Source organism: Ambystoma mexicanum, chromosome 2p (assembly GCF_040938575.1).
Source record: "Ambystoma mexicanum isolate Mex_15411 chromosome 2p, UKY_AmexF1_1, whole genome shotgun sequence".
In the NCBI taxonomy this organism is placed as follows: Eukaryota; Metazoa; Chordata; class Amphibia; order Caudata; family Ambystomatidae; genus Ambystoma; species Ambystoma mexicanum.
In genome coordinates, this window is record NC_090923.1 from 1,350,538,849 (window position 1) to 1,350,562,565 (window position 23,717).

The following is a 23,717-nucleotide window of genomic DNA, read 5'->3' on the forward strand; positions in this document are numbered from 1 at the left end:
GAACTCCCCCTCCAAGCACAAGTCGATCCTACAGAAACTACAAGATGAAGAAGCTGGGTTGGCGCTGCTCCAAGAAACTCATCTCATTCCGGCAGACTTTGGACGCCTACGATCCCGCATATAACCCCGACAGTTTCTCGCCTCTGGAGGGTCTAAGAAGGGGGGCACGGCGATCCTGTTCAGGAAAGACCTAAGTCCCCAGATATTGGACTCAATAACCTGCCCAGAAGGGTGCTTCGTGGCAGTCAAATGCCTTTTGCTGCGAGACCTCTATACCTTTGTATCAGCATACGCCCCCAATTCGGGGCAAGCAAGCTTCTACGACTCATTGGGTACCTCCCTCTTGGGCTTCATAGAAGGCCAAACAATAATAGGAGGAGACTTCAATGGAGTACCAGACCCCACCAGAGATAAATCCCACCCCCCCCCGCCCCTGGGGATTTCACACAAGCCCTTAGCCTCTTACGCCTCTTCAGAACCCTGGAAGTAGTGGACTCATGGCGGGTGCTCCACCCCACAGAGAAAGATTACTCCTTTTTTTCCTATGTTCACTGAACTTTCTCAAGAATTGGCCTCCTCTTAACTTTGCCCCAAACCCTCGCCTACGCCAACGAGATCTCCATAGGCCCAAGGATCCTATCGGATCATGCCCCAATAATAATGGAGCTCCAAACCCAGGACCCCAAAGCCAACACGCCACGCAGATGGTCGCTCTACGACCCGATCCTCAATGACATGCTAATTAGAGACAAGATCGCAACTACCATTAAGAATTTCTTCGAGTAGAACCCGGCCATAGACACTTCCCATGCTAACAACTGGGACGCAATGAAAGCAGTGATCAGGGGAGCCCTCATAGCTCATGGGGTGGCATTCCACCGGAACCGGAGACAAACCCGGCAAGCCCTGGAAGAGGAACTGCAAACAGCAGAGGAAGCTCAAAAGAAGAAAGGGTGGTCCCCCAGGACTCAACGAGCCATTCGCACAGCCAGAAAGAAGCTAGAGGCCCAATACGCCGAGCATACCGCAAAACTATTGGCCAAGACCAGGCAATTCTATTATGCCAAGAACAATAAAGCCAACAAACTACTGGTAGGGAAGCTGGCCAAAACAAGACGCACCAATACCATCACAGGGCTCTGCGACCCACAAAGGGTGACTCATTACACTGAGACAAAGAACAACAACTGGAGGCAGACCACCTAACCCAGGTAATGACGGCACCCCCACAGGACCGATCCAAACAAGAGAAATACCTGCGAGGAGCAACCTTGCCACGCCTACCCGACCCAACGAGAGAGAGGCTGGAGGCACCAATAACGGTCGAGAAGGTCGACGAAGCCATCAAATCTTTAAAATCGCGGGCCCTGGGCCCAGACGGGTACTCCTCGAGATTCTACAAAATATTCAAACCCCAGCTGATACCCCACCTGGAGACACTTTTCAACTCATTCAAGGAAACAGGCTCGGTGACCCCCTCAATGCAGGAATCCACAACTATCCTCCTTCCTAAGCCAGGGAAGGACCCGAGGGACCCAGCTTCGTACAGACCAATTGCCCTACTGAACATAGACGCCAACCTCTATTCCAAGATCCTGGCCAAACGGCTCTCACACATACTCCCAGACATAATCCACCCTGACCAAACGGGCTTCATTCTGAATAGAGCCACAGGAGACAATATCCAGAGAACCCTGAACCTGGTAGACATTACCCACCGAAACTCCCAGGGCCTCGCGCTGATGGCCCTAGACGCCAGCAAAGCATTCGACAGGGTAGACTGGGCATTCATAAAGCTCACGCTAGAGGCCTTCGGCTTCGGTCCAGCGTTCCAGTCTATGGCTCTGGCCAACTACAAAATCCCAAAAACCCTCCTGAGGATCAATGGCGCCCTATCAACCCCGATCTTCATGACCTGCGGGACTAGACAGGGCTGCCCGCTATCCCCCCTTCTCTTCGCACTAATCATGGAACCCTTCGCCCAGAGGATCAGGTTGAACGAGCTCATCAAGGGCCCCCAAATTGGCCCATCCCAACACAAAATTGCATTATACGCCGATGATGTTCTGCTGATGCTCTCGGAAGCTAGCACCTCAGTGAAGCACGCCTTGGCGGAAATAATGAACTACGGGAAGGTCACAGGCTTCACTGTCAACTTCTCCAAATCAGTGGCCCTGGGCATCGGCCTACAACAGGAGGAACGGGAGGCACTATCCAGGCTTTGCCCGATCTCGTGGCAGGAAAAATCCATCCCCTACCTGGGAGTTCACATCTCGGCAAACCCAAAAGACACATATCAGGCAAACTTCCCCAGACTATTCCAAGAGCTGGAGGGGGACCTAAAGCGCTGGACCACACAGGAAATCTCATTAATGGGACTAATCACGGCCGCCAAAATGAACCTGCTCCCGAGATTCCGCTATGCCTGCTCCTCCCTCGCAGTAGCCATCCCAACACCAGCCCTGCAGGATCTACAGAGGAAAATGCTAAAGTTCATATGGAGGGGCAAGAAGGCCAGAATCCCTTATAAGACTCTGATTGGCAGCGCTAGACTGGAGGGACTGGGGGTCCCCGACCTCCGGCCGTATAGGGCGGCAGCGCAGCTAGTGCACATCCATGCTTGGCAGATAATCACAGACCGCCCCAGATGGTTGGAACTGGAGCAGGTTCAACTTACGCTCCCCCTGCGATTCCTCCCACATATCCAGCCCCCCCTTAGAGAGCTCTGGAAGAACCTCTTGTGGACGACCAAACACATGCTAAGCTCCTGGGACTGGGCTCTGAAACAAAAGGGAATTCCAAGAGGTCAAAGCCCTCTTTCATCAATCTTTCCGAACCCAAACTTCTCGCCGGGGACAAACCCCCGTAACTTCCAGAACTGGATAGACGGAGGCCTCAAAACCCTGGAACAGCTATACTTCGGGAACAAACCCTGCACCTTCGAACAGTGCAAGGAGGTGTTCCAACTCCAAGAAAGAGACAGATTCACTTACCATCAGCTCCACCACTGGTGCTCGCACCACCAGACCCTCCAGACGGCCACTCGCCCACTTACCTCCCTGGAACTAACGCTTAAGGACCTGCCACCTAGGGGCAGGACCTCGACCCTATACAGACGCTTACTGTGGGACTTCTTAATGGCAAAACTCGAGGGATGGCCCAATGGAAGGCTGACCTGGGCCACTCGATTGACGACCAAACCTGGGTGGACATCTGGACACGCACCCACGCCTCTTCTACCTGTGTCACCAACAAGGAATGCGCATACAAGCGGCTATTGAACAGATTACCGGGAGTGCTCTCCCACTGGAACCAGAAACCTTCCTACTGGGGGTCCCGACCCCCAGGGTCTACCCCTGCTCCGGAAACAGAGCGAAACAGAGCAAAACTATTAACGCAATGCCTCCTGGCAGGCAGAACTGTGCTGGCCCGATTCTGGAAATCCCCGGACGGCCCCTGTATGGCTCACTGGTGGGGGAAACTATGGGACATCCTGATCGCGGAAAAGGTAACCGCGGCGAGGGCGGGGGTCCTGCACCGCTCCCAAAACATCTGGCCCCCAGTACTGGACTATGACCAGCGATTCCCCGCCTTGACATTCAAACCTATCAACACTCGATGGGCCCTGATGGATCAGGAGACCACTTAAGAGGCAGGGGCAGCGAGCGGAGCCGCGGAATGGGAGAACTGGGGGAGGGAGACAGGACCGGGGGGGGGGGGGAAGTATGATCTACAGGGAACTATTAAAAATAAGTAAAGTTGTCGTGCAATGCTATTTGTAATCTGTCCTGCCTTGGTTTAAAATAAACATGTTTAAAAAAATAAAAAATAAAAAGATATGAATAGGAACTAGTTTGTGGATCAGTAAGGAGACACCCCTCTTTCCGTGATATGGGGAGTGAACCGCCAAACCCACCCAGCCACGTTCTTGTTTCCCTGATTCTAATTCATTCAGATGAGTTTCTTGTAGAAATATAATATCTCCCTGCAAGTCCCTCATGTAATTCAGCACACATCTTCTTTTGATGGGGTGTCCTAAGCCCTGGACATTTAGTATGATCAGCGTGAGTGCGGTCATCTGAAATTAGTGTGGAAATCCCACTCCCCCGCTGGATGAACAAGTTAGCACGCACGACATTCACACCTATCAGTTTGTGTTTGAGCATGCACTGAATGTCACCTTTACCTAGAACCATAACATAAACAAAAATCAAAACAAGAGAAACATTGGGATATTTCTCTACCAATAAATGGCCATTAAGCCCATGCATGGAGTTGGTGAGTGCGGGCCAATAGGCCAACACTATTTTCCATGTATTCCAGCATCCCCACATAGGGGGTCGTGGCAAATTTGTCAGTATATTTAACCAAAGTGATAGTCATATGGGGCCATGTTAGGCAACAGGAAACGAGATATATGAACACAGATGTCTCCCGTCATATAGATGATGAGAAGATGGGTTGGGCGCTCCTACCGTTAATGTCAGGATAGGGTGCCTGTGGGTGCCTGTGTTATGATTAAAGAACTATTTGTCCCAAGTATGAACAGGGAAGAATCATAAAACCACCTACCTGAGTCTGAGGAACGGGAGACCCCTTGCGCCGAGACCTGGCCTGGTGGATGCGAGAACACTGTACCGTCTTCAGATGTAATTAGAAGTCCCCCTGTCAACCTCCAGGCAGCCCGGCAAGAGGCTTGACTACCAGAGAGTTCCCAGGGAAACCCTCGTGGGGAATAAAACCCTGGGAAGAGCTGCTAAGGTGCGTTGTCTCCCTGCGGTGACCAGGTGTAGAGGGCTGGACTGGCTAGAAGTCTGATAAGTTTAGAGGATCTGGTCCGGGTTTGGACTATTAGAAATGTGAAAGAGAGAATAAACGTTATTCCTTACAATCTGCCAGAGAACAAATAATCTCCAATTAGGAGTATGTATCTTACCATGAGCAATGGCAGAAAAGGGCAGTTTGGCTGGTAGTTGCCCAATCTAGTAGAAGGATGTCTTTAGTAAGAGGAGATTGTAAGGATAAGCTACAAAGGAGAAAAAGACAGAATGAACCGGCGTTTAAGGAAACTGACAGGTCGGTTAGAAAGTGAAAGTAACAGGAGTGTTAGCCTACCCGAAAAGATCAAGACCTTTCTGAAGCTGTTCTTGGGAATCGCGGTGTTTGTCTTAAGAACATTGATCGAGGATCCTTACTAAAGAAGAAAGATTGAAGTTAGCGCACATGTCTATTCCGCACGGAAAGTGAATACTAAATGAGAGATGCCTTCCCCAGCTAACGATACCCAGTGAGCAGACTCTAACCGTGTCTTCGGTGCCTTCGGTGGGCACAGCTTATGCACACACTGGGGCGGTGTATAACTGGGCGAATCCTGCAGTGTCATGTTTGTTGTTGTAGCGGAACCCTGAGGTAAACAAGGAAAAGAGGTAAAGAGGTTTAAAGGCAGAGTAATGAATATGGTTGTGGCAGTAAGAAAAACGAAGTCCTAGGAAGCGAACTCACGTAGCATTTGCGGGCTCCTGAGAGAGTAGCAACGTGTCGCTCCTCTGGTGTTGCCAAGTAATATATTGGACGTAAAGTGGAAGTGACCTGACTGGCTTGTGATGCATCATGGGGGCTGACTGCTAGACTGCAGATTATGTTACAACTGAATGCCAAAGCGGCGGCCATGTTGGAATCGGGCGAGAAGGAGTATCCCTATTGATTACCATCACAGGTAGGGGTACAGTCCGAGAGTCTGGATCCTTGCTCTTCTTACCATTCTGATTATTGATATTGACCATTCCACTGTCAATAAGGCTGGAGTAGTGTGTTCCAACTTGCTGCAGCATGCATCTCCTCAGGCAATAACTTGACTGTCCCTTTTCAACCAGGATCTGGGCCCGAAGGACCCTGCCTGATTTTTGCCATTTCCCCCTTACCATGGGGCAGTGTTGGGGGGAGGGGGAGAGGTACGATGCTCGTGCTCCTTTAGTCCCGGCATGGTCGAAGTCTGTAGTCACAATGTTCCGTTGCTGCAAGAAGCGCCATGCCTCCTCTGGTTCATCAAAAGAGTGCCACTGTCGTTCCATCTGTATAAACCACACAGCAGGGAATTTGAGATAATGTCTATGCTCAGTGTCCTTGAGCGTATCGAAGATGGGGTTAAAGCCTTTCCGCCGTTGAGACCTCTGCTGAATAGTCATTAAAGAGTCTTATGATGATGCTGTTGATCTTCACCTGTCCCACTACTCTGACTCTGTAAGCCTTCAGAATGGCCATTTTGTGTTGTAAGTTCAGTAGTCTCATTGTGACTACTCGTGGGCGCTCTCCCACCACCGGCTTGGGGACAGGGGCTCGGTGTACCCTCTCAATAACATATTCACACGGGTTGTCCATGTGTAGACCATTGCGCAGGAAATTGTAGACAAAAGACTTGAGGGCAGGCCCCTCAGCGTTTTTGGGACGGCCCACTAGACGAACGTTGTTGCGTCAGAACCTGTTTTCTTGGTCTTCAATTTTGGATCCCCACTCTCTGCACCTCTTTAATGACACCATCCAGATCTGTCGCCACAGTGTTGTGATTGTCCTCCAAGGTGCAAATGCATTGCTCGTTTTCCGTGGTTCTCTCTGTCTGAGCATTTAGTCTTGTTTGGACATCCTGGAGATCCCGCTTGATATCTTGGATGGTGGTATTTGTTTCTTGGGTCCGCTAGTCGATGATTTTCATCTCGGCCAGAATAGCCTGCAATTGTGTCTGTATATCCATTCTGGATTTATGTCTCGAAGAGCGATATAGCAGAGTGTCCACTGCTCCTATTTTTGCTGTATGATCTATGGCCAGATCTGAATCTGAGTGTGGCATATCACTGGGGCGTCGCCGTCAGGAAGGTAGGAATACTGCCCTCAGGTATTTCGCGGTTGTAGGGTTAAGGCCTCTGCCACTCATTGGTTGTGTAGGAGCCAGTATTTCTGTCGCCGTGTGTCCGTCCTTTACGTTCGGTAGAGGTGCTGGGAGCGTGGTCAGCTACCCATTCTGTCTGTAGTTTTATCCTTATAGGGATGAAGAGTTAGGTGTTTGTTAGGGGTGCTCTTCCTCTACGCGTCTATGAGTGTCCCCTTGAGGAGCATCTGGAGAAGCATAGAGCATGGTAGAGACTGTGATTATACTGCAGTTATCCGGCAGGGCAACAGTGAGTGATGTCAGCACCATCCTCTATGGCCGACGTTATCAGGTCCCATTGGTGTGTCTTGTATGCTGTAGATGGTCCGCCACCATTTTAGATCAGTAGCAAGTATTTCTTGCACTGTGCCTGCTTCAATGTGCCATTTGTGACATGTATCTTATATTTCTAATAGGCAGTTGCTGTTATTTTTTCATTTTCCTTATTGGCCTTGATTTCCCCCGTTTCTTTCTCCCATGTATGCGTTCACTGTCTTTTCCTCCAACCGCTCATCCAAATTCTGGATGATGGGCTGGGTTGGTTTTTGGTGCCCTCCCCGGACTCAACTGTGCGTATCTCCATCGACCACAGCGTTCCCTTTTACCTTAGGAACTTTTGGTGAGGTGGAGGCTTCTGCCGAGTGACGTTAGTTGATTATTCAGGGTGAGTCAGTGTCAGAGTATTTCCTGTTGGCCGCCCGGAGCCGCCGATTTCACCACCCAAGGTCCAGGCGTGTCAGCGGCTGCCCCCGGTATTCAGTTATGGCTTCTCGCACTATGTGTGGCATCCGGCGCTGATGCAGGCATCCTGCGACTTGGGCATTTCCCCCCAAGCGGTGTCTACACAGGGGGAGATCCTGACACTCACCCACTCATTTGCTGCAAGTCTTATGCGTCGGGAAGTGCCGCTGTGTCAGACCAGTATTATCGCCAAATATATGACTGGGTGGGTTGTATTTAACTCTAGTTCTTAGTCCTGATGTGACTGATGTGAAGGGACGGGCGATCGTCACTGAGGACCCATGTTCTGTATCAGCCCATAACTCCAGCACCAGTGCTCATTGTTCGTTCCAAGTTGGATCGAGTAGTCTTCTCAGTATTGTGCAGCCCTGAGGTCTGTCACTTGAGCAATCTATGCATTGTGAAGGGAGATTTATTTACAGAAATGTTTGTCTACTCTCGAGCCACTTCAGCCTGCGGCCATCTTGCTCGGGCTCTCGAGCGTCCAGCAGTGAATTGTTTAAGTTGATTTCTAGGGTATGTTTTATATCAACTAAAATAATTCTCATCACAATTTAACTAAATATTTCACCTAAAGTTGCACACACCAAAATGAATAATATGTTGCAAAAAAGGAAAAGAGGTATTTAAATAGAAAATAGATCTGGGGTGTGAAGTGAAACTTGCATTAGAGGGTTCCCTCTGCCCTCTGTATAAATAGGCATATAAAAAAAGATGACATGTGTAAAGCTTGGATAAAAAGGTGACATAGTTTTGGTTATAAACTTTTATTAACCAGTAAAAGGGTTGGATAAATGGCCTCTCTATCCCTAAAGCTAAGAGGGATTTGCCTGCCTCAAAGAAAACAAATGAAAATGTCAGGATGTCAAATAAATAGTCGCTGTTGTGTCCAAAACCCTACTTCTGACCCTAGCATTAGTAATTCAAATCTAATGTGCAAGGGCACCATATTCAAAACTAAAGTGATGAAGACAGTTCTTGTCAACAGAAAGTTCCCAATGTCACAGGTTGTAAAAAAAAAAAAATGTTCCTGTAATATTCCAATGTTTAGGGATTAGCTCCTTTCCCCTGGATTTCTTCTTATCCTACTTGGCAAGCTAGGAGCTCATCTCCCTCTTGTGTAGTTTCCTTTACTTTAGATGCACAACAAAAGGTTCCAGCTTTCCTGTGAACATCCCTTCTTTGTTCACGGAGGGCTTATGTCTAGATCACTCTCCTGCCAAACAATATCCCAGAAAACTGTAACGGATAGTCACTGTTAATTCTCTTTTCTCCTTCTTGGGTCCCAGACCCTGTACTTTCTTGTATGCTCTTCACTTTACTTTAATTCCTTCATATGTGTGCAAGTCCCAGACTAACAATGATGAACTATACCAGCTTGGTGTACTCTCCTGCCAAGCATATGCTTTCTTCTTGTTTATTTCTTTTGCTTTCAGGATCCCAGACCCTCTTATTCTTTGGCTCTCATATGGGTGCGGGTCCCAGACTCGCAAGGCGTTTTCACACTAGCTTGGTTTACTCTCCTGACAAGCATATATGTTGTTCTAGACTTTGTCTATTTTGCTCAGGGTCCCAAGCCCTCTTATTCTCTGGATCCTATATGGGTGCGGGTCCCAGACTCGCAAGGCGTTTTCACACTAGCTTGGTTTACTCTCCTGACAAGCATATATGTTGTTCTAGACTTTGTCTATTTTGCTCAGGGTCCCAAGCCCTCTTATTCTCTGGATCCTATATGGGTGCGGGTCCCAGACTTGCAACACTGTTTCTGGCCTGCTTGGCTTACTCTCCTGCCAAGCATATACTTCTTTCTTTCTCGCTCTGTTATTCCCAGGGGCTGAATCCTTCTTTTCTTGCACTGTGCAGTAATTCCCTGATTCGTCCCAGACCTCTAGCACATCTCGGCCCTCCTGCGTACCTGTTTGTGTGGTTCACATCTTTCGAGTAGCGGTGCTCAGCTGCGAGGCTCCGGTAGCGTTCGGGTGTTTTCTCAAGTTGGCGGCAGCTTCGCTGGTCATTCCTCCTCGGCGGCGGCTTCGCTGGTCACTCCTCCTTTCTCAGGCTGCGCTTTCCGTCCCCAAGTCCTCCTTGCCCAGGCAGCGATGAAGTAGCTCCTTCCCCCTGAACAACCTTCGTGCACCCGTTCGCCTATGTGCATGGCGTATCCTGTTGCTCTTCCCTGCTCATCAGATCGGGTCGGCGTCTCCCAGGTTTACTCCTCAGAGGATGGTTCTCTCCATCCTATTTTCCCCCTGCTATTTTGTATTCGCTTTGACCAATCAAATGCCTTGAAGGACTACACTATTCACTCTGGTTCACAGGAGTGATCTTCATACTCATGGTCCTCTTCTTCACAGTACTTGCATTGGAACTATATGGAAAGCATATTATGTTCTCTGGTGCTTTTGTATACTAGGTTGGCTGACTTTACAATAAAACATATTGGCACTAATTGGGAAGAGGGATGACAGTTAAGCTGGAAATATGAAGGAGGGTCTAACAAAGAAGAGGTATACAGTGTTCTCAGGGGATGGTCGTCCCTAATCCCATAAGGGGCTTCCTCTTTCATGTGATCCTCCACTGTTGCACCACCCCAGGCAGACTATTGTACTGTGGACGCACCACCCTGGCCTCATGGGAAAGGTCTCCCCCAAAGGAGAAGGAACGACATACACAGATTCGTCACAAATTATATAGATCCATTTTCGTTGAGAATTGCTGCCATTCACTGTTGAATACAATTACTTATCAGAGGGTCTGGGACTTCTCTGGGGATATTGTATTTTTGCATACCAATTGCAACTATTGCTTGGATATTATGCTGGAGAGCGTTTCAAAAATGGCTTTGCATCCCTCTAGTCTTCATCAACTGTTTTGGCCCAATATGTTCACAAATGCATTATTTTCTAATAACGCTCAAAATCATTCCTTGTGGAGAAAGAATAGCTTCTCTCTACAAAACAGTATTTTTTCCCCAATGTCAAAGCAAATGGAGGGGGTGTGGCCTGGATCACCGATGATGCGGACGCTCTTCTAATGGCCTCTGTGGGATGCCCGCTGCTTCCAGTCTTAAATGAGACTGTAGCTCTTCGCCGCACGAAGAAAACTCCTGTGGTGATGCAGAACACCGAGGGGCATCTGCCAGCTAACTCTAATGCGCCTCGGGCCTGGTCGGGGCAGGATTTAGGCGAGTTTCCCCCGCAGTGCCTCCGCCCGCCGCCTCCAGGGTTTCAAGATGGTGGACAGGACTGTAGCACTGGAGAACATTCGGAGGGGGAGAGAGAGAATGAGGAGTGGCCGCCGGCTTTGAGCCCCTCGGCAACAACCTGCTGTCAGGGGCTCCCCATCCTCGGCTGCGGGCACCCGGCCTAACAGACTGCCCTGCGCCCTTACCTGGGGGAAGTGCCGCGGTGCACCCTCGCTCCGCCCACCCAGCTTTGCCTTCGTTGGCGGTGCTTCACCTGCATCTGCGACGCTGGAGCCGGGAGCCTGCCGGCCTGGGGGCGCGCCTGCTGGCGCAAGGAGAAAAAGAAGGAGGTTGAATCGATGCCGGGGCGGAGGGAGGCCTGGCCCTGGCGCCCCCCCCCTCCGACCGGCATTATTGTGTCCATGCAGAGATCTCGGCTGACACTGGCTGAGTGACACACTCGCAACCAGCAGTGCTGAGGCTGCAAGTGATCTTCCCACACACAAGGCCACTCCCGACTCCTGCTGGGGGGCGCTGAGGTGGGCGTCCTCTGCCCCTGCCCCTCTCTCCTTGGGGGAAATCTGTGGGGGCCGGCCCTGCGCCTGTCCCTCCGCAGGTGGCGTGGATGGCCTCTCCCCCCACCCCCTGCATCCATCTGGGGACATATCAAGATAAGTGCTCGCGGTTGCTCGAACCCTGGTGGGCCGTGGGACCCCCCCCCTGCAACTGAACCTGATGGGGGAGAACTGGAGGCTGTGCTGGGGTGGGGGTAAGGGGGTCCCCCTCAGCCCCCCTTGTTCAACAATCTCAACACAAGCTCCACTCCAAGGATGGCCCGGTGAGCTCCTCGCTTCCTCGCTCCATGGTGTGACCCACCCAGCATTCCATCAATGGACCTTACGCCTTCCCAGTCAGATTCCTAGCCCGGAACAATAAGAGGTAAGCCCCAGTTGGCACTAATATCGCTCCCCTGGCTTGCTTACGCAGTTCCTCCGTCCCCCCCTCAAGGGATCTCTTGCAACTAAGGACAACATTCGAGAGTTCATGGCCGACATCAAATCCGAATTCAGGTCCTGCATGGTTAACTTACTACCAAACTAGAAAGCACTGATAAAAGGGTGACGGAGAGGCTGAGCAAAGGCTGGGAGAAGTCGAAGATCGGACCCAAGATCATACATCCACCCTGACGGAAGTGCAACGCTCGATCAGACTCCTCCAAGACAAATGAGAAATCTTGGAATTCAAACAGGAAGACTTGGAAAATAGGGCCTGATGTAATAATCTGCAGATTCATGGAATCCCAGCCTCAGTCCCAGACAAAAACTTGGTGGAATATGTGGGCAACTTTTTTCAATCCCTCCTTGCACAATTAGAGAAGTCACAAATCGTCCTAGACCGCACCCATAGGTTGCACCCTTGCCGCGGGGTGGAATCAGACGCTCCACCGGACGTTATCACCAGGGTACACTTCTTCACTACAAAGGAAGCCATCTCAGCAATTGGCCGCACCAGAGACAAAATAACCTTTCAGGGCTCTCCTCACCCTCCAGAAAAGATGATCCCTCCGTCCACTGACCATCTTCCTTCAGGACCAACAAATCTGCTACAGATGGCTCTTTCCCACGGCCCTACTATTCTCCTACAAGGGCACCCTGAGGAGAATCAGCCACCACGAAGACGCCGAGAAGATTATGCACCCGGACTCGCCTAAATGCCCGTCGCCACCAACCACAGAAACTGTTACTGACTCGGACTTCACGGCCTCCCCAAAATCTAAGCAAAACTCACGGTCAAAGGTCCCGAGGTTTAGAAGACAGAAATGATCGCACACAGAGACGCAAAAGATTAATTGAAATATCGGAGCTCTGTGCCCCAAAGTCCGTGCCCCGAAAGTGTTTCCCCACCTACGAAAATGCAGATGACCCCTGACCGCCGGAGCAGCGGGCCCTACCCCATGGCCCATGCCCATTTCCAAGGCACAATCCACCTATGAGTCCTTGGAATGATCCACAAAGCCTATTCTTAGTTTCAGCCATGTTGGCTGAAAACTGTTCTATGGCCCTGTTGGCCAGGGGGGGATCCAGGTCCACAAAGGTCCCCCCCCTCAGTTAAATCTTGGCCCTCCCGTTGGAGGTCTGAGCAAAAACTTCAGAGGCAGGATAATGACTGGCTGCAGACCCTACAACATTCTGACTGATACTTCCACATCTCCCTCAGCCCCCCTCCGAGCCCACCAGCAACGCCACATCCTATCCCGGAGCACCAAACTTTGAGGTTTGTTTCCCTGAATGTTAAAGGACTGAACTCTCCTGTCAACCGCACATCAATTCTGCAAAAACTCCTAAATGAGAATACAGCTGTGGCTATGCTTCAGGAAACACACCTTTTACCAGCAGACTTTGGGCGTCTACGCTCCCAGTGCTTTCCAAAACAACTCCTCGCATCAGGAAATGTCAAAAAAGGTGGCACAGCGATCCTCTTCAGGAGAGGGTTAAACCCCCAGATATTGGACACCATACTTTGCCCCGATGGCCGTTTCATAGTCGTAAAGTGCCTACTGCTGGGACAGTTATACTCCTTCGCTTGAGTATACGCCTCAAATACAGGCCAAGCTGCCTTCTATGAGTCTCTGAGCTCCACGCTCTCCCCCTTCTTAGAGGGCCAGATAATAATCAGTGGTGATTTTAATGGCGTTCCGGATCCCACAAAGGATAAATCGCATCCATCCTCCTCTGGAGACTTCGCTTCAGCACTGGCACTCTTACAGCTATTCAGGACCCTAGAGGTGGTGGACTCATGGAGGATACTTCACCCCTCGGAAAAATACTTCTCCTTTTATTCCTATGTTCATAGGACGTTCTCCAGAATAGACCTCCTCCTGGTATCCCCGCAAATACTCACATTCGCCAACAACGTCACTATAGGCCCAAGGATCCTGTCCGATCACGCCCCGGTAACCCTAGAAATTACAGTACACGAGCCATCCCCCGCCGTGCAACGCAGATGGACACTATACGACCCAATACTTAACGAGATGCCGCTCAGGGCCTCAATAGCGACCGCAATTAAGAACTTCTTCAAGGAAAACCCCAGTGAAGACACCTCCCCCGCTAACAACTGGGACGCTATGAATACGTGAGGAACTGATCGCTCAGGGAGTGGCCTTCCATAAGAAAAGACGACAAACCCGCCTGATCCTTGAGGAGGACCTCCGGAAAGCGGAGAAGACCCACAAGGAAAAAGGTTGGTCCCCAAAAACACAACAAGCTATTTGCATGGCACAAAAGATTGAGGCCCACTACGCCGAACACACTGCACATCAACTGGAGAAGGCTAAGCAATTTTATTATGCTAAGAATAATAAGGCGAACAAACTATTGGTGGCCGAACTCGCTAAAGCAAAAAGAAACAATACGATCATTGGTCTGCGGGACTCGCAAGGCAGAATACAATATGGCGACAACGCCTGGCAGCAGACCACCTAACACAGGTGATGACTGCCCCAATACGGAATTTAGAGGAACAGAAGGAATATCTACGGAAAGCTGCACTCCCCTGACTGAAAGATCTAACCCGGGACACTCTGGATGCTCCGATCTCCAGCGAGGAAGTAGACGAGGTGTTAAAGTCTCTCAAATCCCAAGCCCCTGGTTCTGATGGCTACTCAACCAGATTCTATAAGATCTTCAAGCCCCAACTACTCGCACCGTTGGTACAATTATTCAATTCATTCAGAACCACAGGAGTCAAAACCCCCTCCATGCAAGAATCAATCACAGTGCTGCTACCTAAACCCGTTGTCACACTCAGCCCCTGTTCTCACCTGTTTGCCCTTGGTCGTTTTCTTCTTTGGAGATCTTTCAGTGTTCTGGAATGTCCGGGATTTATACAGGTAAGGACGATGATCTTCCATATCCAGCGTGGGACCGTAGGCAGACTCGCAAGGAGACAAGAGATCAGGATTCCAGGAATCAGGTAGTCTATGTCCGGAATGAAGCGTGAAACCAGGAAGGAAATGACTCAGTTCGCAGAAGACAGGGAAATAGCTGCGAGCGTGGGAGAAACGGATGGTTTCCAGGAAGGAAGGAATGAGCGGCCAAAGGTGGAGGCAAAGGCTGCACTTAGAACTCCAGGAAAGGAGAGGTAGGAATGAATATCGGATGGTTGACACAAGGAGAAGGAAGGAAACAGCGAGCACACTCGCCGTGAACTCGAAAGGGAGCATTGAGATGCGCAGCGCCGCAGGGGCGTGCCCGTTTTCTAGGAAGCCAGTTTTCCTGCATAAACGCTGGTCCACTACGTGTCTGAGCTGCCGACCATGTTGGGAGGATCTCAGCTCCAATGTTGCAGTGCACCATGGACCAGGAAGTCCAAAAGGGGCGTGAACGGCGAATCATGACACCCGGAGGCGATCCGAGAAACCCTGCCTCCCTATAGACCGATTGCCCTACTCAATAATGACACCAACATCTACTCTAAGATCCTAGCGACACGCTTATCCCATATCTTGCTGGACATAATACCGGATTTCTCAAGCACCGATCCACGGCTGACAACATTTGCAGAGCCCTGGACCTGGTAGATCTTGCTTCCCGGGACTCCCAAGGACTAGTACTCATGGCACTTGATGCAACCAAAGCATTTGATAAGGTAGACTGGACTTTCATGAGGCTCATCCTCGAAGCATTTGGGTTTGGACCGCAATTTCATACCATGGTCTTGGCTAACTATAAATCGCCCAAAACCGTTCTCAGAATCAATGGCACCTTCTCCACCCCTATCGCCTTGACTTGTGGAACCAGACAGGGATGTCCACTGTCCCCACTCCTATTTGCGCTGATTATGGAGCCATTTGCCCAACGGATCAGGCTGAACACCCTGGTCAAGGGCCTGTGGATTGGTACCTCGCACCACAAACTAGCTCTCTACGCGGACGACGTCCTACTGACCATCACGGAGTGGAGGGGGTGCTGGGAGGGGTAGCGGGACTCCGCGGGATCGCGGCAACGGGCCGCGAGACAGAAAGCGCAGCCCCATCCCACCCGTCCTCCCCGGGACTCTACAGGATCGCGGAAACGGGCCGCGATACGAAAGGAGCGGCCCCCTCCCTCCCAGCCTCACCTGAACCCACCAGGGGTGACGCCGCGGCTTGCAGCCCGGGATCCGGGTTAGTGGCGGCGAGCCCGCGGGGAGCACGAGTGGTCACGGAGAGCCGGCCCACACGGCCCGCCGAGCGTCTCTCCCCGCCAGGAAGGGAGAGGAGGGAGAGACGGCTTGCTCGGCGGGGCGGTCCGCTCTCAAGCGGCCGCGTGCACGAACCCACATGGCGAGAGGGAGAGACTTCCAAAGGGGGGGAGGGACTCACGGGATGGAGTTGCCTGGGAGCGGGACTCTCCTGGCAGGCAGCAGAATCAGGCACTTTGGGAAACCACGGCAGCCTTTAAAGGAGGCGGGACATGGCAATACCAGCCAATGAGAAGCCAGATTGACAGGGGAGGTTTCCATTGGGGGGGAAGCAAGTCACTCACATCACATAAAAGCCCGGGAACTAATCCAGAGTTGGTTGTTGATTTTCCTAGTCATACGAAGAGGACGAGGAGAGAAGGAACAACTGGTGGGCCTATCCGGACACCAAGGAGACTTAGGAGGGTTTAAGTCACGTCCTTGGAAGGTTGCCTAAGAGTGGAGTAACTCTCAAGGAGTTCATGGACTATATTTTCTTTAGTTTAAAATCACAAGAATAAAGTATAATTTCAGCAACCCAAACCTGGTCCGGGTCTTGATTTCTACAAAGGGTCACAGGATTCTCCATCAACTTTAAGAAATCAGCAGCACTGGGAATAGGGATATCCCCTGGGGAGCAAGAGGTCTTGATTCCAATGTGCCCAATCCAATGGAAGACGAAAGCTATTAATTACCTAGGGGTTCAAATACTGGCCGACCCGAAGGATGCTTACCGTGCAAACTTTCCCCCACTATTTAAGGAACTGGAAACCGATCTAAAATGCTGGGCGACCCAAGAAATATCCTTAACGGGCCGGATCACGGCCTGCAAAATGAATCTGCTACCGAGATTTCTATACGCAAACTCATCCCTTCCAGTTCCGATCCCGGCACCAGTCCTCCGAAACCTACAGAGGAAAATGCTACAATTCATCCGGAGGGGGGGGAAACATCTAGAATTCCTAAAGACACAATGCTAGATAACGCAAAGCTTGGCGGCCTGGGGGTCCTGGACCTACAGAGATACCAGATGGCAGCCCAGCTGGTATGCATCCAGGCATGGCAAACTCTTACCATCGCCCCAGGTGGGTGGACCTCGAACAATCACGATTATCTCTCCCACTACGCTTCCTTCCGCACATCCCACCACTGATGCAGGGACTGCTGGCGGCCACCAAACACACCATCTCCGTCTGGGATAAAACCTTAAAACAAAAGGGGATTCCAATAGGACTTGGCCCCTCCTCTCCAGTGTTCTTGAACCCAGCTTTCTCGCCGGGGGCGCCCCCCGAAAACTTCAAAACCTGGATCACAGGGGGACTAGAGACCCTGGGACAGCTCTTCAAAAGAGCACAACCCTGTACTTTTGAACGATGTAAAGAAATCTTTCAGCTCCAGGAAAAGGATAGATTTACATCCATCCAGCTACGTCACTGGTGCTCTCACCCACAGACTCGCCAAGCAGCTACCCGCCCGCCCACAGCAATAGAAATGACTCTCAAGGAGGTCTCAACCCAGGGCAAAATCGCAACTCTATATAAACGCCTCCAGAAGAATTTTCTAACCTCCAAAACCCTATCCATGGCGCAATGGGAGGCAGACCTGGGCCACCCCATAGAGGACCAATCTTGGGTAGACATCTGGACCCGCGCCCAGTCATCATCGGCATGCATCACGAACAGAGAATGTGCATATAAAATCCTTCTGCGCTGGTACTACCCACCCCTAAGACTCCACCATATGAACCACACACTCGACCCGACTTGCTGGAGACAATGCGGCCAAATAGGGTCCTTCTTCCATATGTGGTGGACTGGCCCAAAAGCCGAAAACTTCTGGAAACCGTGTCTAGTAACCATCGCAGAAATTATTCAGATAAGGCTCCCCTTTAACCCCAAATCCATTCTTTTGGTCATCCCAGCCCCCGGAATCTATCCAAGATCCAGAGCCAAAGCCAAACTGCTATCCCAATGCCTCCTGGCAGGTAGAATTGTGGTAGCCTGCTCATGGAAATCTGTGGAGGGTCCTCTCGTGCCCCTTTGGTGGGTGAAAATATGGGATGTACTAATTGCAGAAAAGGTGACGGCAGCCAGGGCAGGTCTCCTTCATCGCTTTCGGAACATTGAGGGCCCAATCCTTGACTTTGACCGAGACTTCCCAGCCCTGACCTATAAGCCCCAGCTGGCCCGAAGGATCCTAAACGTTGGGGATGCCCCGCAGGAACGGGAGTAGAGGGAGCGGACTTGGGCAGCCCAACAACCACAGGGAGGGAGGGGAGAGTAATAAAACATGTTGTTATTGCGATGCAAAACATGCTTTGTTAAAAATCCTGTATTGTTAGCATCCTGCTTTGCCCGAAAATAAACATTTTTTCTTAAAAAAAGCAAAAGGAGGGACGAACAAAGCACCCCCATAGGCTAAGAAAAAGGCATAACAGCTTTAATTTGGAAATTCAAATTATTTAACAAATATACTGAATGTATTTGTTTATAAAGCTATTTATATTTGGATTTCTCTGCATTAATTTAATTTAGTTTATACTCATTTTTAAATCTTGCTATTATATATATTTATAATGTAATTATGATTGGCTACTTAGGGTGAGATTGATAGACAAGAGTTGCAAACACAAACAGAACTAGCCTTCTTTCCAGAGTGGGGAACCCAACCTCCATCACCACTTTCACTAGTCTACGAAGGGTGGATTGGCTCCCACCTTCCTAGACCATGCTCTTACTTAAACAAATCTGGAGACAGTACAGAGTCTCTCTATAGCCTCCTGTCTAGGCTAGCGTTAATACAGGATGGCCTACAAGCAATTAGCCTTCTCTAGCTACTTCCCTCTGGGACCTTTACCAGATGACCTAGCAGGGTGGTCTGATTAACCTAGTGTACTTCCTTCGGATGACCGTCTCTCAACCTTTTACTCACTCTTACCTGTCTCCTCTCTATCGCCCCATACTCCATCATCTGGTCTTCACTCTCTTTCTCCCTCCTGTTTCTAATCTCCAGCTCCTTCACGATCGTATTTGCTTCTCTCATAATCTCACTCCTACTAACACTGCCCCTGTCACTACCCTCTTCCACACTCCTGCCTCTCACCTCTCTCTTTCTCCTGCCTCTTCTCTACTCTCCTGCCTTTTGCTCCCACCTGACCTAAAGGAGATGAGAAATATATTGGCCGTGACAGAGGCTGATAGGCATCAGGTCCAGGAAAGAGGTACCAATATACATGCACAGTTCCATGCAGACCGGGAAGTGGAGGGCAGGGTTCTCCCCCCAGCTCCCCCACACCAACTCTGTGGTCATTGGCCCCCCCTTGCCAGGGTCAAACCCATGACCCTGTTACTGCAGGGTTGTGCATGGACAATCTCCCAGCGTGCATGGGAAGTCGTTCCTGCTTCAAAGTTCCTGTTCTTGTATAGTCTGGTATCCCAGGCGTAGGTTTCCACACATTTCACACTTCATATCTACAAGTTTTGAGGTCAGGGCAGAGTGAGACAAACTCCTACAAGATGTAGGAAAACTAATTATATTTCAGGCTGCTTGCATTATTGTACATCAATTTAACATTGATATACAAAAAGCTCTAAGAATAAAATGCAGTAATTAATGCATGCTCATGATGGATAGCCATAATACTGGGGACACAAGTGAAAAACTATAAATTAGGGCAATAAGTAATAAACAAAAGTAGCAAGATCTCTTCAGGATAAAGTATCAGGATGAAAGGTTAACTCAAATTACGTGTAGGGCCTGTGCCAGTAGAACTAAATGGCCTGAGCCCAATGTTTCTGGCACGGTTTGCTATGCCCTTCTACAAACTACCTTTACAGGGATCCCCAAATTTCTTCTCCCATCACTTCTTTGGAGAAATAAAAATAATCATTTTCCAGTGAAAATCAAAACTGGGCACTCATGCCTCAGGGTGTTGAATGCAATAGAAAGCAAACTATGTTTGTGGTTTATAGGGAAATCACACATTTCTTGGCATGCCTATTTTAGCTTTTTCTGTAGTTTCTAGTGTTATCATCTAGGTAATAGTTGTTTCTAAACTCATGGAATGTATTGAGTTACATGTAAAAAAACCTTTTTTTAATTATTTATTTGTTTTGGTTTTAAAAAGAAAAACCTTTACAAAAATCGAAAGAAGTTTTTCACAATTAAGCTCGATAAGCTAAAAAAGTAAAACTACAGCGGGCAAGCAGGAGGAGGAAGAATGCAAGAGAAAATGAATGAATAGAAGAAAAAGAATACAAGAAGGACCCAGGGGCTACAAAGGGGACCAATCACAGCACGGCAACGCTCTTTCCGGAAGCGAGTAGTTTCCTTTTATGATAGGATAGAGCATTTTTTCAGGACTTCCACTATTGTTGCCGTCAGCATGGTCTCCTGGCCGGCACTCAGCCTGTCCCAGAAAAGCTCTGATGTGAGACTCTCTTCCTTAGCCGCAAATCTCCTAAGCAACAGCAGTCTTATTTCCCAGGTTCCTTCGCAGTCCAATAGAAGGTGTTTTAGGGATTGTTGGCTTGGAGAGTCACATTGTCTACAGAGCTTTTTTGCTTGGTCCCCCAGATTTCTTCTAGCCAAAATTTCCCTGGTGTGGACTAAGTTTAGCCTGAGTCTCAAAAAGTTATTTCCTATTCCCTTTTCTGGAAACTTTTGAAGGTAGCGAGGAAGAGAACCAAGCTTTTTGTCCACCTTTAGAAAATCGTTAGGGGGATTAAGATTCCTCACTCCGTCGATAGTATCGATCCAATCACTTAATTCCAGTGTCTTTTTCACTTTCAAGGGATTGGATACTTAAGTTTCTAATGTCATGTCGAGCCTGAGCAGGATGCCTCTGACTTTCTTCTCCAAACAAAGGAGTAGCTGGGATCTTGAATTTTTAAGATGTTCATTCACGTCGGAGTAGAGGGAGGTCTTACCTGCTATCATTATTTCACGGAATAACAATATTATTTTCCAGTCTGCTCGACATCCAAGAGAAGCTATGCCTAGTTCGAAACGTAGGCTCACCAGAGGGGTGCACATTGGAAGAGCCAGGGATTTCTTCCACAAAAGACCCTCTAATTTGTCCCAGTTAATGTGCCATAGCAAGGGTTTTGCTTCCAGGCCGTAGAGAAGGACTGGAACTGCTTTGGCCATGTAGAACTTAATAAGTGGGAGAATAGAAAATTTACAAAATTTTACATTCAGTTTTTTCATTTGAGGAATGATCTTTATGGCTTTATCCATAATTGCTGTATTCACCTTGTTGTTGGCGGGAGAGGCGAAAATTTTGTAGCCCAGGTAAGGGAGTTCTTCGACGCGGGGGACTGCTTTACCATCCAAAACCCGGTTTCCATAACCTGTTTTCTTCTTTGGATCTCTGAATATAAGTATCTTGGATTTCAAAGGGTTGATTGAAAGCCCATATGGGGTGGCATATTCGCCAAGTTTATTTAAGAGACGCTGAAGACCAATCGCCGATTTATCCAGCAGGACTAAATCGTCGGCATAGGCGAGCCAATGTATTCTCCTCCCGTTGATCAGTGGACTAACCAACGATGATGAGAACAGGAAGTCTCCTAAGCCTGACAGAAACAGGTTGAAAAACAGAGGGGCTCCTAGACATCCTTGCCTCACCCCTTTGAAGACCTGTATTAAATCTGACAGGTGTCCCTGGTCATCAAGCCTCAGTCTTGGTGGTATTCTTATGAAGTTCGATAAGCATTGCTAATAGGGAGGCTGGAATCCCCCAATTGTGTAGTTTGCGCCAGAGTAGGGATCTGTCCACATGATCAAATGCCTTAGATAGGTCTACCCATGCCCCATAGAAGGGGCTGCCCTCTTTCTCATTTGCCTTTTCACTGAGTACGTTCAAAATAAGCCCATTGAGACTTGTGGAAAGACCTTTTCTAAAGCCTGTTTGATGATGTGAGAGTATCTGCCGTGAGTCCACCCAGTATGAAAGTTCTCTTAATAGAATCTGCATAAAAAGTTTACTACCTATATCAAGGAGGGCGATTGGGCGATAGTTTACCGGATTAGCCGATCACCCCCTTGAAGAATGGAATAACTAAAGCATTCTTTCATGATGGAGGGAAAACCCTGGTCTTTAGGATTTCTTGGAAGAGACGGTTTAGAATCTTGGCCCAGAGTTTTGGATTGTTTTTTAAGACCTGATAGGTTAGGCCTTTTGTTGCCTGCAGCTTTTGATGAAGAGGAGTTGGATATTAATTCCAAGATGTCATGTTCATCAAACGTAAGGGGCCAGGGGGAGTCCGTAGCCATGATAAAATCTGTGAACCGTGTTGGTTTGAAATTTTCTGACAGGTATTCTACCCATTTTTGTTCAGGGACTAAGTTGCACATGGAACTGTTAAACCCAGTCTCTAGTTGGCCCAGCGCCACCCAGAAGTTTCTGGAATTATTTGCGTTTAATAAATAAAGCATTCGCTCACCATCTTCTTGTAGTCTTTGATGTTTTTGACTTTTGGACCAGTTTCTGTAAGTCTGTTTAGCTTTTTTTAATTCATGCAGAAGGGTGATGGGATCGTAGTGCCTATTTTTTATATGGCGCAGAGTTTGTCAGAGATGTCTTTTTTCTTTGCGTTTCTTCGTCAAAGGGATGAAGATGTTCTTGTTTGCCAAAGGCACCTATTTCACTTGGTGGGTGTATAGACCAAATAAAGTTTCCACATTTCTCCGGATGGGATTCATCACTCCAAATTGAGGACGAAACTTCTTCTAGTAGTTTGTTCAGCTTTTTTCCCCCCTTGCTTATATTTTGCGACTCTCAATTTTCCCTTGAGACCCTCGATTTCTTGGGCATTCTTGATGTACCGATATTTTTGTAAATCAGGAAACAAGATTTCCAAGCTTGCATGGTCGCTGCCCCATCCCAGTTTATAATTAGGCTGGAGCAGAGACCAAATAGTCCTGAGGAAACAAAGATGTAATCTAAGGTGGACTCCAAGTTCCCTTGACGCCAGGTTACTCCTGCCTTTTCAGTTGCTGCAGGCTTTTCTTGTAACATCTCGAGATCCCAAGAAGTCAAGAAGTCCCTCCACAATTTTCCTTTTTGCAATGAGCTCCTTTTTGTTTTCCTGGTCTTACCGCAGTAAGTGGTAATATGATCTGTGTTAAAGTCCCCTGCTAGTAGGATATTTGCTCCCTCGTGCTCTGTCTTCACCATTGTTAACAGGGAATCCAAAGCGAAGTGCTGGAGTTTTGAACTGGCAGGATTCCAGTATATATTGATAATAACCATGATAGAATGTGGAGTATCCATTTTAAATTCTAATTTGCAAGCTTGAATTCCCAAATCGTTGTTGCATAGTGGTGTGATCGTTTTAATGATAGAGTTTTTGAGGGCAATTAACAACCCTCCCGCTGGTCTCCCTTTGGCTTTCTGGGAGGCCCAGAGATTTTGAATTGTGAAGCCCTCTATCTCAATTGGGTTGACTAGCCAGGTTTCCTGGAATAAAAGAATGTCATTTTGCCCTAGTAGATCTTCTTTCAATCTTTTCTTTTTCAGAAAACTGGGACCACGGGTATTCCAGGATACTAGTTTCAGGCTCCTTTGCCTAAAGACAGTTTTTCTACACTCTTAGTTTTAGGATGATTTGGGAGATGATCTCTGTTAGCTTTGCTATAAGAATA

General features: G+C 48.8%; 1 protein-coding gene across 2 annotated transcripts in view; it reads right to left on the minus strand.

The window, feature by feature from the left end:
• DRC3 (dynein regulatory complex subunit 3) overlaps positions 1-23,717 on the minus strand; it is a 742,340-nt gene that overhangs the window by 639,297 nt on the left and 79,326 nt on the right. The window lies entirely within an intron of this gene.